This window comes from Sminthopsis crassicaudata, chromosome 2 (genome assembly GCF_048593235.1).
Source record: "Sminthopsis crassicaudata isolate SCR6 chromosome 2, ASM4859323v1, whole genome shotgun sequence".
Taxonomy (NCBI): domain Eukaryota; kingdom Metazoa; phylum Chordata; class Mammalia; order Dasyuromorphia; family Dasyuridae; genus Sminthopsis; species Sminthopsis crassicaudata.
The window spans coordinates 39,323,335-39,338,024 of NC_133618.1; positions in this window are offsets into that span (position 1 = coordinate 39,323,335).

The window sequence follows — 14,690 nt, forward strand, 5'->3', positions numbered from 1 at the left end:
TGGATGAAAGAGCTGTTTTGTCACTTTGGCATCAGTCACCTTCCTCCCCTTCCTTTGTCAGCAAACATTGTGAACATCTGTTTCAAGCAGAGTTCCAAGGTCAGCACGAAGGGAGGAATCCAAGGGAACAGTATGCCGATCATGGGGGACTCAGTCTTCGTTCTTGGGCACCCAGCCCAGGCTAATGGGGGAGATAACAGATAAATCCAGCAAGACTCCCGGAGGAGGACGGAGGATGTGATTTTGGGGCATATTTTGCCTGAAGGGAGGAAGGCAAGGAAGGTACTGTAGATAGAGGGAGTGGTGAGAGAAACAATATGATAATTGTGTCTGCCTCATCCATTCACTTAGGACAGGGTCAAAGGACTTATCATGGGGAAAACACTCGGGGATGGCCCAATAAGATCCAGTTTAATCCCTGGCCATTGTGGAATAGACAGACAGTGGGCCAGACTTAGCACAAATCAGGGGCTAATCCAGAATTAGGCACATGGGAAGAGATATCTAATGGGTAAAAAATTATGGATTAATGATTGGATGAGGAAAAGAGCAATTTCTATTCTTTCTTAGGCTTAGGAGGAAAAAAGCACCTACTAAAATACCTACTATATGCCAAGTATTGTGCTAAGCATTTTGCAAATATCTCATTTGCCAGGAAATTGTAAAACACAGAGCAGAGATTGAGGTTTACATTTTTCTTTAGCACAAAAACCACTCTCTGCTTCGATGTCTAAACTTGGAATTAGGAACTGAGCTTGATCAGTCTCAGACATTTTCTTAGCCATGTGAATCCGGACACACTTCACCTGTCTCGGGCTCAGTTTCACCTCCCTCCCAGGGATGTTGTGAAGAGGAGAGAACCTGCATAATATGTGCTGCAAATCTTCAGGCACTCCATAAATGCTAGCTATTCTTAGCAGCGCTATTATTCTGTTCCTAGAATAATAGGATGTTGAAACATAGACTATAGAATGAGCTGAGCTGCAAAGGGGCCTTAGATTACAATAGGCTGGTGGAGATAAAGGATGCCTTAGCAATCACTTAGGCCCCCACCTTTACTGTACAGAGGAGGAAAAAGAGAGCCCTCAAATTGTCACAGATTATAAAGGGATTTTGTGGCAAAACCAGGAATAAAAGTTGGGTCTTTGAAGACTAAAACCTTTGCTTTTATTTGTTTTGGAGACAGTTAAGGCTAAGGGGCTTTCCCAGTATGATATAGCTAATAAACATTCAAGGCTAAATTTAAATTTAGGTCCTCCTGACTCCAGGGCTGGTGCTCTATCTATTGCACCACCTGGCTGTATCTCTCCACAATTCTTTCTTTTAAGTATATATATATAATATAATATAATATATATATATATATATATATATATATATTTGGCAAGCCCTGTCTCTGATACTTTTTCCCTCTTCCTTCACACCCTTACCCTTAGACCTTAAAGTTGTCTCCCCACTGAGCCCCAGTTCCCACCTGAGGGCTCTGTACATATTAAATCAAGGAGCAACTAGCAAACATTTATTAAGCTGCCTACTGTGTGCCAGGCACTGTCCGTGGTGCTGGGGACACAAAAAGGAGACCAGGAGAAGTACTGGACCTATGATTTCACTGGTATTTCACTGGGAGCTCCCTTTACATACAAAACCACTCCTACTTTAAGGGAACTTACATTCTTTTTTTTTTTAATTTTATAATTATACAATTTTTTTGGCTGTATATATGTATGAGTAATTTTTTATAACATTATCTCTTGTATTCATTTTTCCAATTATCCCCTCCCTCCCTCTACTCCCTCCCCTAGATGACAGGCAATCCCATATATTTTACATGTGTTACAATATAACCCATATACAATATATGTGTGTAAATACCATTTTCTTATTGCACGTTAAGTATTGGATTCCAAAGGTATAAGTAACCTGGGTAGATAGACAGTAGTGCTAATAATTTACATTCAATTCCCAGTGTTCCTTCTCTGGGTGTAGTTGTTTCTGTCCATCATTGATCAACTGGAAGTGAGTTGGATCTTCTTTATGTTGAAGATATCCACTTCCATCAGAATACATCTTCATACAGCATTGAAGTGTACAGCGATCTTCTGGTTCTGCTCATTTCACTCAGCATCAGTTGATGTAAGTCTCTCCAAGCCTCTCTGTATTCCTCCTGCTGGTCATTTCTTACAGAGCAATAATATTCCATAACCTTCATATACCATAATTTACCCAACCATTCTCCAACTGATGGACATCCATATATCTTCCAGTTTCTAGCTACTACAAAAAGAGCTGCCACAAACATTTTGGCACATACAGGTCCCTTTCCGCTCTTTAGTATTTCTTTGGGATATAAGCCCAATAACAGCAATACTGGATCAAAGGGTATGCACAGTTTGATAACTTTTTGGGCATAGGGGAACTTACATTCTACAATGAGAGTGACTATGAGAACATATATTGGAGTCAAGAAGACCTGAGTTCAAATCTATCCTCAGATTTGCAGCACTTAGCAGTTGTGTGCTACTGGGTAAGTCCCTTCAGAACTCTTTTTGCCTCAGTTTCTTAACTGGAAAATGAGGATAATCAACCTCACAGAGCTGTTGTGAAGATCAAATGAGATAATAATTATAAAGTACAATGTCTGGCACATATTATATTATATGTTATACAAAGTATAATAATACAATATCTGGCACATATTAGGTACTACATAAATACTAGCTATTATTATGATAAAATTATTTGTAGGATAAATAAAAAAGAATAAATATGTGTAACTACAGAATAGTGAGGAGAGCAGGGCAGTAAAAATTGGGGGTGATTAAAATATGGCTTTAAACTGAGTCTTAAAGGAAGAAAGGGACTTTGTGAGACAAAGGTGAACAGAAAATATTCCAAGACTAGACTATGGTCAGTACAAAGCCATAGAGGTAGGAGATTTTTTTTCTCTTTCTTAATTCCTTCTCTTATTTACTTCCTATTTGTTCTGTATGTAGCTTATTTGTGCATATTTGTTTGCTTGTTGCCTCCACTATTATATTACAAGCTCCTGAGGGTAGACACTATGATCTGACTCTTTGGTATCCCCAGATACCTGGAACATAGTAGGTGCTTAATAAATGTTTGATAAATATTGACCGACTGAGATGGGGTGTTATAAATACATAAAGAAAAGAGAAAAAGCATCTTTGAGGATTGCTCTACCCATGATGGCCCATGGGCCATTTATTCCATTACGTGAGAAACTTGAACCTACTGCCCTTAGAATTCTTAGAATCTGGCAATTAGGACTTCTTGGTCCTCCCAGGTACTGCCGGCCTCTCACATCCCTGGCCAATATCTTTGAGATATGGGATAACGAAAATTGAATAGGAGATAACGAAAAATCAATATTTATTGTGTTAACAGGATTTTTTCTTCTCCTCAAGGACAAGTTAAGGTTACACTCCAGAGGAACTCCACCAACATTGCTCCATCCTCAAAAATCCAGGGCTACTTTTTTGGTCTGGGGGTAGAAATGTTGGCCAACATAATCTCATCAGTCAAGAGAAAGAAGCCAACAGCAGCAGAAAATCATTCTAATTTGAGGGTGGGAAGTCAGACTGAACAGGTTGGTGATTCTCCTTGCCCAACAGTAGGGAGTAGAAACCTGGCCAGCTCAGAAGCCCACACCCTGCTAAGTGGAGGAAAGGGAAGGCAAGGACAACTCCCTTTTCTCCTGCTCCTCCATTACTCAAAGATTCTACTTGCTTCCTCAGCCCACTGCCAATAACTTTGTTCTATTTTCTGATTTTCAATCTTCTCCAACACCATTGTGAAGGCACTGCTTACATATGTTAGTGAAGAGTCCCTTCTGCCTTATGGGAATTAGCAGCCAAAGCCAGAGAGCATTACAGACTCTCACATCTGGGAGGTACTTCAGAGGTCATCTTGTTCATACCTGAATAGCATCTTCTTCATCATTCCTCATAAGGGATGATTAATTCTCTTTCCAAAGTCTTTCAATGAAGAAGAACCTGCTACCATCCCACTTTGGAAGAAGCTCTAATTATTAGCAAGTTTTTCCTTGTATTCACCTAAACATACTCATTCATCCTGATGTCCAACAGATATTAATTATTAAGTGATCTCTGTAGTTTCCACTAATTACTCTTTCTTAAATCTGGTGCTTAGAACCACCCAGAAAATTTCATAAGTTTTCTGATGAGAGAAGAAAACAAGAAAACTTTTCTCTCTCTTCTTTGCTCTAGACTCATCATATTAGGATTTTATTTTTTCCAGTCACATGTAAAGATAGTTTTCAACATTCATTTTTGTAAGATTTTGAGCTCCAAATTTTCCCCTTGCTCCCCAAGAAAGCAATCTGATATAGGTTATACATTATGGAAATCTATTTAAATAATTGTACATGTATAATAATTATTTAAACAGATTTCTAAATTAGTAATGTTGGGGAGGAAAAATCAGAACAAAAGAGAAAAACCATGAGAAAGAAAAAGCAAAATAAAACAAAAAAAAAATTACAATAGCATACTTCAATCCTCCATAGTTTTTTCTCTGGATGCAGATGGCATTTTCCATCCCAGTAAACTCATTATTTTTGATGTAGCCCAAGCTGACTTTCTTGACTAGGCTACCACGTCACATTATTGACCCTTACTGAGCCTGCGGGCCATCTCTTGGTAAATAAAAACTATTTCTTTTTCGGAAATGACTCTTGGTCCTTTTATCTTGTTTCGCATATCCAGTTAGGGGACAAAAAAGGAGGAATTCACATAAAGACAAACTGGATTACTAGCTGTTCTTTGAACTTGGCATTCCATCTTCTGTCTCTTTAGGACAGTCTGTCCTTGGTGCTTGGAATTTACTCTCTTCTAACGTCTGACTCTGAGATTTCTTCATTTAGGATTAGAATCAAGACTTATTTCAGAAATCACATTTTCTATAAAACCTTTTCTGACCACCTGACAGAGATGGCTAGTGCTTTCTTCACCCTCAAGTGACCTAGTATTTATGTACTTGTATTCTGTTAGAAGGTGAGCTCTTTGAGAGCAGGGTCTGGTTTCATTGTACTTCCAGTAATGTGTACACAGTGGGTTTTTAATAGATATCAAATCAAAATTTCCAGATCTTTTTGGATCAAATGTTGTCTAACCATAACTTATCTATCTCATACTTATAAAACAAGTTTTTTTTTTAATTTGTAAGGGACTTTCCTATCATATCATATCTTTCACTATCATATCTTCTCAGATTTGAACCACCATTTTGGCCTGTCAAGATATTTTTGGATCTTGACTGTTACTCAATGTACTAGTTGTCTCTTAGGTTTGTGCCATCTTTCAATTTGATAGCCATGCTATATCTTCATCTCTTTCACCAAGAAAAATGTTGAACAGTGTAGGGTCAAGGACAGATATTTACAGCGGCTCAGTGTAAGAACTCATCATTTCTATTCAGGCTTTTATTCTTAAAACTTGATCCATGTGACTCACCTAAAAAAATCATTTTCATGACTCTACTAATTGGTGGAGACTATTTTTCAATGCTCCATTACTGTGTGAAGAATGGAGTTGGTAAGAACTTGAAAGAACCGACATCCTGGTCTTTAGGCTTCCAATTTTAAGAGAGATGCCACACAATTTCAGATTCTTTTTAGGTCCCTGAAGGGAGAGAAAGACTCTGGGAAGAAACCAATATCAAGAGGAGTCAGCATCTCAGTCAAGTCCTTTATCTTCAAATAATTTCCTCTTGGGTGAGATTGGGAACTTTCTTTTGATATTTCACTATTAATGAGAGCTTATTTACTCTGTGTATTATCTGGTATATATTCTCAGCTGTATATCTTTCTCTGATTTTTGTTTGCTATAACTTGTATAAATGGATTTCTTCCTAATTTGCCATATATATATATATATATATATATATATATATATATATATATATATATATATATATATATATATATTTGTAAAACTAGCATTTGGTAGGAAGATGTAGAGATTTTATACATATATGTTATATATGTACATAGATAATATGAATATTGTATATAAAGTTGGAGCATATTTTCCCATTAAGAGGTAGCAATCAAAAGCTCAACTTCAACCTAAATCAATAACATTGGGGAGGGGACTGATAAGTATAGTGTTTGCCTGGGACCCTTTCTCTCAGAGGATGGACTGGAGGATGGAGTTTATCTGTTACCTATAGGAAGCCTCAGTGGGATAAAAGCTGGTACCCTTCTTGGGCTTGCTGCCTTTAGTTGCCGTCTTCCTTCCCATTAGAACTTCTTTCTTAAAGATAAGGCTTTCTTTGTATCTCTGGAGTTTAGCTCAATGATACATAGTAAAATGCTTGTTATCTCATTGAGTCCTTCCACACCCAGCCATTTTTCTAGTCTATACTAATAGGCAGGTCTTTAAGATGTCAGGATTAGCCACACCAGAGAAATATTAGGTTGTGAAATTGAATGACACTCAATGACTTAGTTTAAGTATAAGTGACTTAGTCAATGTTATATAGCAAGAGGAAGCAAGACTAGAACCCAGGCTTTTGGATTCCAAAATCGAGGGCTGTCTTGATCACAGGCATCTTTCTGAAAAATATGTTCTTTTGATCTACTTATCAAAGGGGATTGCCATCTTTGATTGCCAAGTGCCATCCATTTTTTCTTTCACATTGTTTCCCCTTATAAATCCTAGAGTTAGAAACCTTTGATGAAGTGTTTGTCTTTGATTTGATTGTTTCTGGTCTTTAAAAAATGACCAAATGACCATCCTCTTCAATTGAATAACCTGTTGGCTTTGTTAATAAAATGATTACATGGGACTATCAAACTGTGCATCCCCCTTGTTACAGCAGTATTTCTGTTGGGCTTATATACCAAAGAGATCTTAAATGAGGAAAAGGGACCCACATGTGCAAAATGTTTGTGGTAGTCCTTTTTGTAATGGCAAGGAACTGGAAACTGAATGGATGCTCCACAGTTGGAGAAAGGCTGAATAAATTATGGTATATGAATGTAATGGAATATTATTGTTCTATAAGAAATGACCAACAGGATGATTTCAGAGAAGCCTGGAGAAACTTACAGGAAACTGATGCTGAGTGAGATGAACAGAGCCAGGAGATCATTATAAATGGCAACAGCAAGATTATACAAAGATCAATTCTGATGGATATGGCTCTCATCAATGAGGGTATTCAGATCAATTCCACTGATCATGTGATAAAGAAAGCCATCTGTACCCAGAGAGAGGACAGTATGTTGTAACATAGCATTTTCACTCTTAAAAAAATAAAATCATTACATCCCCCCCAAATATATTCCTTTGGTCTGCATAACTGTACAATTCAGCTTAGTATCCCCAATTTCCTTAATGGAGCCCCCTGTGGTTTCTATTTTCAGTAGCTTGATGGCTCCTGTCTTCTGGATGAGCTCCAAGCATATCAGAAGGAGGGCAGGTGACAAATGCAGACATTAAAAAAAAAAAACATGGAGGAAGAGGAATGATGTGACATACTCTATGGGTCACTGTTTTAAGATTTCATTTTAAAAAACCTTTTAATTCAGTTGAGAAAACAAAACATATATACATAAAATACTTTATAGATAAGAGAACTACAAATCCGATTTGTGAAAGAGGAAAGTACAGAGAATTTTAGACTAACAAGATTTGATCTGTCAATGATTTAGAGAAGTCCCTGGGAATTGTCTGAGACACAGAAAGATAAAACAACTTGGTGGATCATGGTTAAAGTATAAATTATAATGCTGATAGTGAAATGTCCCAAAAATCTTATTGAAATTGGCTTAATAACTTACAAATTTACAAAATATCATTTGAAGGTTTCATTATTTGGATTTCTTTTACATTAATTTAGTTTTATAAGTTTTGAATAATATAATTTTTATTTTCATTTAACATCCTGTCATTGTGCATGCATGTATGACCGTTTGTGGATGACATTCTCTCAGGCCATTGAATCAGCAGAGGAGGTTCTCTTCTTTGGCTACCTTGGCCACCTGATCTGTCTCCATTTGACCTTTTCTTGCGGAGTCTTGTCAAAACTGTGATAATGCTTGACACTTATGCAATGTCATATATGCTATATGACCCTGGGCAAGTTCTTTAATTCCATAATAATGGTATATATTTTCATCTGTATATCTTTCTCTGCTATAACTTGTATAAATGGATTTCTTCATAATTTGCTATATATATTTGTAAAACTAGCATTTGGTAGGAAGATGTAGAGATTTTATACACATATGTTAATTATTAATTATTCAAATTTATTGAAATTGGAATATTGGAATCCAATAATTATTAATAATTCCAATTGCCTCACCAAAAATAATTGAAACAGGTATGTTTGTGCACAATTGATTCACAAAAAATAAAAATTTTAAAATTTACAAAAATCACATTTTATATGTACACAAATACACATACACACACATACTCAAACTGGCTTTTTGAAGACTGTGGCAGCTAAGTGCAAGGTTTGGTAGAGTTGCAAAGCTGAAAAGGCTCTGAGGATGCCCTCCTGCTATCTGAGGACCACCTGCTGGGCTAAACATCCTTATTAGAAGAATGATCATTAGGAGATACACGTTTTTTTCCTGGCTATGACAATACAAAACCACTTATGGAGGGTACACACATATGGACAAAATGATAGCTTTTAAATATTAGATACCTACTGTGCTGGCAGCATTGTGGATCTTTTGGATATGGTTTGGTAAGCCTTGTTTCTCCCTTTCAGATGATGTTGCCTGTCTACTGTTTCTTAAGTCTTTCCTTATCCCAGTCCAATCTCCAACTAGGAACCAAAGTGATTTTCCTGAAGCATAACCTGACCAGGTCACCCTCCTACTCCATAAACTCCAGTGGCTCCCTCATTTCCAGGAGCAAGTGTAAAGTGCTCTGTTTGGTTTTTAAAATTCCTTTACACTAGCTTTCCAGTCTTTATTTTCTATTTTGTTTTCCTTCAATGCTTTCTAATCCAATAGCATTGACCTTCTTGTTCCTTGTGCATGATATTCCTTCTAACTCTGCTTTTTCCTTGGCTGCATCCCCTGTGCCAGAAATGCTCTCCCATTACCTCTGATTCCTGGCTTCCGTAGCCACCCTCACCATGCAGCTTAAATTCTACCTTTGGCAAGAGGCATGTCCCAGTCCCAAGAATTACTGGAGCCTTTCCTCTGAGATTAGCTTATCTGTCTCTGTCTCTGTTTCTGTCTCTCTTCTCTCTCTGTTTGTCTCTCTATCTCTATCCTTGTTTCTCTCTGTGTCTCATCTGTCTCTGTCTCTCTGTATCTTTCTCTCTGTCACTGTCTCTCTTTCTCTGTCTCTTTGTCCCTGTCTCTGTCTATGTTTGTCTCTGTCTCTCCCTATCTCTTTCTTTCTCTCTCTCTCTTTCTCTCTCTGTCTCTCTCTTTCTCTCATAGTTGCTTGCATGCCATCTCCTCCATTAGAATATGAGCTACTTGAGGGCAGGAACTGCATTTTACCTTCCTTTGTATCCCCAACACTTTGTATACTGCCCTGGCACATAGTAAAATTTTTGCAAAAATGCTTGTTGCCTTGCGAACTCATGTTAGCCTAGAGATCAGTACACAGTTTTTAAGGGGATGTTTTGGTAGTGTTAAAACCCCAACAATAGCCCAATTCCATTTCTTTTTTTGAATTTAATTTAAATGGATATTTATCTGAAGTACAATCATTTGTTCCTAAAAATCACCCTGCTATGTATACAAAATCAATCAGTAAACATTGGGGTTGGTTAGCACAACTCAAAAAAACATTGTCAGGGACACTTAAAAAAAGAGAGGAGCCAAATAAAAACAGTAGCACAGTTTCAAATGGCTAAGAAATACATATATATTACAATGACTAGTGGCAGTGCCTATGGGTCAATGCCCCAGCTTCCACAGGGCCGGGATTGGCAAAATCAAGTCACTGCTGGAGAGAGGGTGGTCTTGATGAGCAGAAATTCCCAAGACCATACTGGAAGATGGGGTAAGAAGCAAGCCTCTCCTCAGCCCACAGCTCCTTCTACATCAGAAGACACACAATACATATGGCACTTGACCTTGAAATCTTATCTTTTTCCTTAAGGATGATGAGATCATTGATGTTAGAACTGGAAGGGATCTTAGAGATCATTTAAATCCAGCTGTATTAAATTCAAATAGAAATGGAGATCAATAAACCTTATATAAAGATGTTAACATTGGCATATTGATTTAGAAAACCTCACATTTATATTATCTATGTTCTATTGTGTTTTTATTTATTTCATTAAATATTTCCTAATTACATTTTAAACTGATTCATTATACTGGGGAGTGTTGCTAGCAGCTGTATTTGACACCTGTGATCTAGTCCATTGTCCTCCTCATTTTACAGATGAGGAAACTGAGGCCCAGGGAAATAAAATGATTTGACCAGGGTTATATAGATTTTAAGTGTAGATCTGAACTCGGGTCTTAAATCCATAACTCTTTCCATAGTAACTTGTAATAAATTGGCATATACCATCAATTGGGGAATGGCTGAATAAGTTGTGGTATATAAAGGTAATGGATTATTATTATTCTTTTAAAAATGATGAATGAACTAATTTTATAAAGGTCTGGAACTGATGCTGAACAAAACAAGCGGAACCAGGAATATTTTGTACCCCATAATAGCAAGATTGTGCCATGACCAACTATGAAAAGCTTGGTTCTTCTCAATGGTTCAGTGATCCAAGGCAATCCCAATAAATTTGGATAGAAAAGGCCATCTGCATCCAGAAAAGAACTATGGAGATTGAATTTTTTCATTATATCTTTTTATTTACAAGATATATGCATGGGTAATTTTTCAGCATTGACAATTGCAAAACCTTTTGTTCCAATTTTTTCCCTCCTTCCCTTCATCCCCTCCCCCAGATGACAGGTTGACCAATACATGTTACATATGTTAAAGTATATGTTAAATACAATATATGTAATACATGTCCAAACAGCTATTTTGCTGTACAAAAATAGTGTACAATTAGCCTGTGAAGGAAATAAAAAATGCAGGCGGACAAAAATAGAGGGATTGGGAATTCTGTCTAGTGGTTCTGTCCAGAGTTCTTTTGCTTAGTGTAGCTTCAGTTCATTACCGCTCTATTGGGACTAATTTGTTTCATCTCATTGTTGAAGATGCCCACGTCCATCAGAATTGATCATCATACAGTATCGTTGATGTGTACAATGATCTCCTGGTTCTGCTCATTTCACTCAGCATCAGTTCATGAAAGTCTCTCCAGGCCTTTCCGAAACCCTCCTGCCAGTCATTTCTTACAGAACAATAATATTCCATAATATTCATATACCACAATTTATTAAGCCATTCTCCAATTGATGGGCATCCATTCATTTTCCAGTTTCTGGCCACTACAGAGAGGGCTGCCCCAAACATTCTTGCACATACAGGTCCCTTTCCCTTCTTTAAGATCTCTTTGGGATACAAGCCCAGTAGTAATGCTGCCGGATCAAAGGGTTTGCACAGTTTGATAACTTTTTGAGCATAGTGCCAAATCGTTCTCCAGAATGGCTGGATGTATTCACAATTTATGGAGATTGAATTTAAATCAACACATGCTATGCTCACTTCTTTTTTTTCTGCCTTTTTTTCTCTTTCGTGGTTTTCCCTTTTGTTCTGATTTTCCCCAACATGATTCATAAAGAAATATGTTAAAAAGTTAATATACATGTATAACCAGAAAAAATAAAACAACAAAAAACTGGGCATATATATCTTGGGGTTTACTGGCTAGATTTCTTTCTTAAGAACCATCCTTAAACCAAAATCAACCTGATTCTCATTGTTCCACCAGTAGGACCTAGGGCAAGCCCCATTTGGTCATTGTTTGGATCCTGGTTGACTCAGATTGAATGTAAAAACAATCATTTCTGTTTTGGCCAGAAACCCTGAGGATCTTGTCCAAATTTATAATTTTTTTTGGACTAAGTGAGATTTTTTGCCTCAGTGCTCCCTAGCTTTAATCACCAAATGGATGTGATTTCAGTCAAACTGAGACCCATTGAAGACCTTAGCTTAAAAAAGGCCGAGGGCTCTCATTTTATCCAAGGCCATCTCCAGTGATTTTGATCTCTATCTGGCCACTGGATCCAGATGGCTCTGGAGGCTCTGGAGTGAAGCAGGGGACCTTGCCCAGTCTTTTCTCACTTAAATCCAATTCACTTGTATGTCATGGTGTAGCCTCCCAGATGTCATGGTTCTCTTCAAGAATGAAGAACAAATTACAATAAGTGAGCATATGTAGCATAAAGGGAAGCTTGACAGAAGGTAGAACTTCTTTGTTGTAGCTCAGATCTCTCCTGTAACCCAACCAAACGATCAGGGAAACAGTCAGCAACCAACAGGCATTTATTAGGTGCCTACTATATACCAGGCAGAAACACGGTCCTTACCTCCGACCCAGTCTAAAGAGGGAGACAACAAGAAAACAGCTATAAAAAGACAAGAGACATACAGACAAATTGGGGATGATCCCAGAGGAAAGTCATTACTGTGACTGGGGAGTAGGGAGAGGCCAGTGATGGAGTAAGACAACTCCGAAGGCAAGTGGTACCCACATGGTCAGCTCCAGGTTGATGTTGGTCCTATATGCAGCAAAGGCGACCCCTAGTGGCCCAGAGAGGAAAAGCCAAGACCAATAGAACTGACTTGAGCTCTCAATTTCCCTGTGGGACCTTACAGCAGCATACTTGCCCGCCCTGCTGAGTGAATTAATAATGCTTTCTTAAACTTACATGAATAGGCTGGATATTTTCTAATCTTTGGCCAAGAGTTTTGAAATGTCATAGAGATTCAGCTGAAGGAATGGGAGATGTTTAGAAAGAATTTCTTTGGCAGGGAAGGTAACTGTTAGAAAGGAGGTCATGGAGATGATTAGCTTTATTATACCTGACCCGATGGGGAAAAAAGCTTTCTTATCATTGGAGCTGGCAACGTCAACTCAGGGCGAAGGCAAAATGAGATACAGTCCCTCCTCTCCAAGAGCTTGTCTTTTATTAGGGAAAACAACGTGGGCATAGGTGAGTACATACAGAATATCTACAAAACAAACACAAGCTCGTTTGGGAATAGGAAAGGAGACCCTAACTACAACCTAGGTGGACCAGGAAAGGTACTTTCAGTATTTTGATGTGCTTTGAATTGAATTTTGCCGAAGCCAGAGATCCTGAGGAAGAATTGAGGAGGAATGACATCCAAGTGTAGGGGGATAGCCTATAAAAATGTATTAGAAGGAAAGGAATGATTAGTGTGGGGGGCAAAGACTTCTTCGGTTTGATTAGAGAGTGGATAAAATTGTTCTTCTTGTTGGTCCTTTGTTCTCAAAGAAGACCCATGACCTCAGAAGGGTGATGTCTTGACTTGCAAGTGAATTAATTAGGTTTAAGTGAAGAAGAACTGTGCAAAGTGAGCAGCCTTATTCTTTCTTCCAGAGTCTATAACGTAGGTCAGGATGGCTGGAGACGGCCCCAGATGCAGTGGGAGATCTGGTAAATGAATTAGTTGGAGGCAGGTTGTGGAGAGCTTTAAATGCTAGAGAGGAATTTGGATTTGGTCAAGAGTTAATAGGGAGCCAGTGAAGTTTGTAAGCTGGGGATAGTCAGACCTGATCCCAAAATATAGAATGGGTTGTCTTAGGGAGATAATGGAGTATCTCTCACTAGAGGGATTTTGGCCAAAATTTGGGTTACTGTCTGATGAATTATAATGGGAAATTCGAATTTAGGTTGGACTGGCTGCGCTCCCTTCTCAATTTGAAAGTCTATTGTCCTCTTTTAGACTATTTGATGCTTATAACCATACTGCTGAAGTCAAAAATTATTTCAACACATGCTTGGTTGATTAGGTGGGTGGGTGGTTGAAATAGAACATGTCTCCTAGGTTTGAAGGTCCAACAAGACATGTATAAATTTGCTAAAGCTTTAGGAGCTATTGTTATATATTTTATCTTCTATGTATTTAGTAGACTGCTGGGTGCATGGAGACATTCAAATACTTCTCAAGTTATTGAGTTAAACGGAAGACCATCATGTCTAGAACTGAACTAACTCCTCCCCCCTTTTTTCTAAATTTCTCTGTAATAATCAAGGGTACCACTGTCCCCCCAGTCACCCAGGTTCATAACCTCTGCCTCTCCCATCCTTTTCTCTGACACTGATGCAGGCCCTGGATCATACCACTAGCTGCTGGTTGATATCCCTGTGTCAGGATTCTCCCCACACCAGTCCTTCCTCCACTTAGCTGTTAAACAATCTCCCAGAAGCACAGGTCTGTCCAATCTCTCCCTCTCCTGCTCCACCTCCTGGCTTCCACCTTCTACAAGGAGACTCCCAGGCCTCTTGGATTTAGCACCTTCCTTGAGATAATCTCTAATTTATCACATATATACAATGACTCTATCCCGTTTGTGCATACATAATACTCTGCTGCTTCAAGAATTTAATGTTCAATCTCTTGGAAGAATTAAGTCTCTAGAATGGCTTCCATGACTTTTTAGAGGAAAACTAGCCCAAATAAAAAGGCCCTCCCAATCCCCAGGGTCCTAACCGGATTAGTAATACATATTGATGCTACAGATAGCATGCTTACCACAGTGACAATAAGACAAAT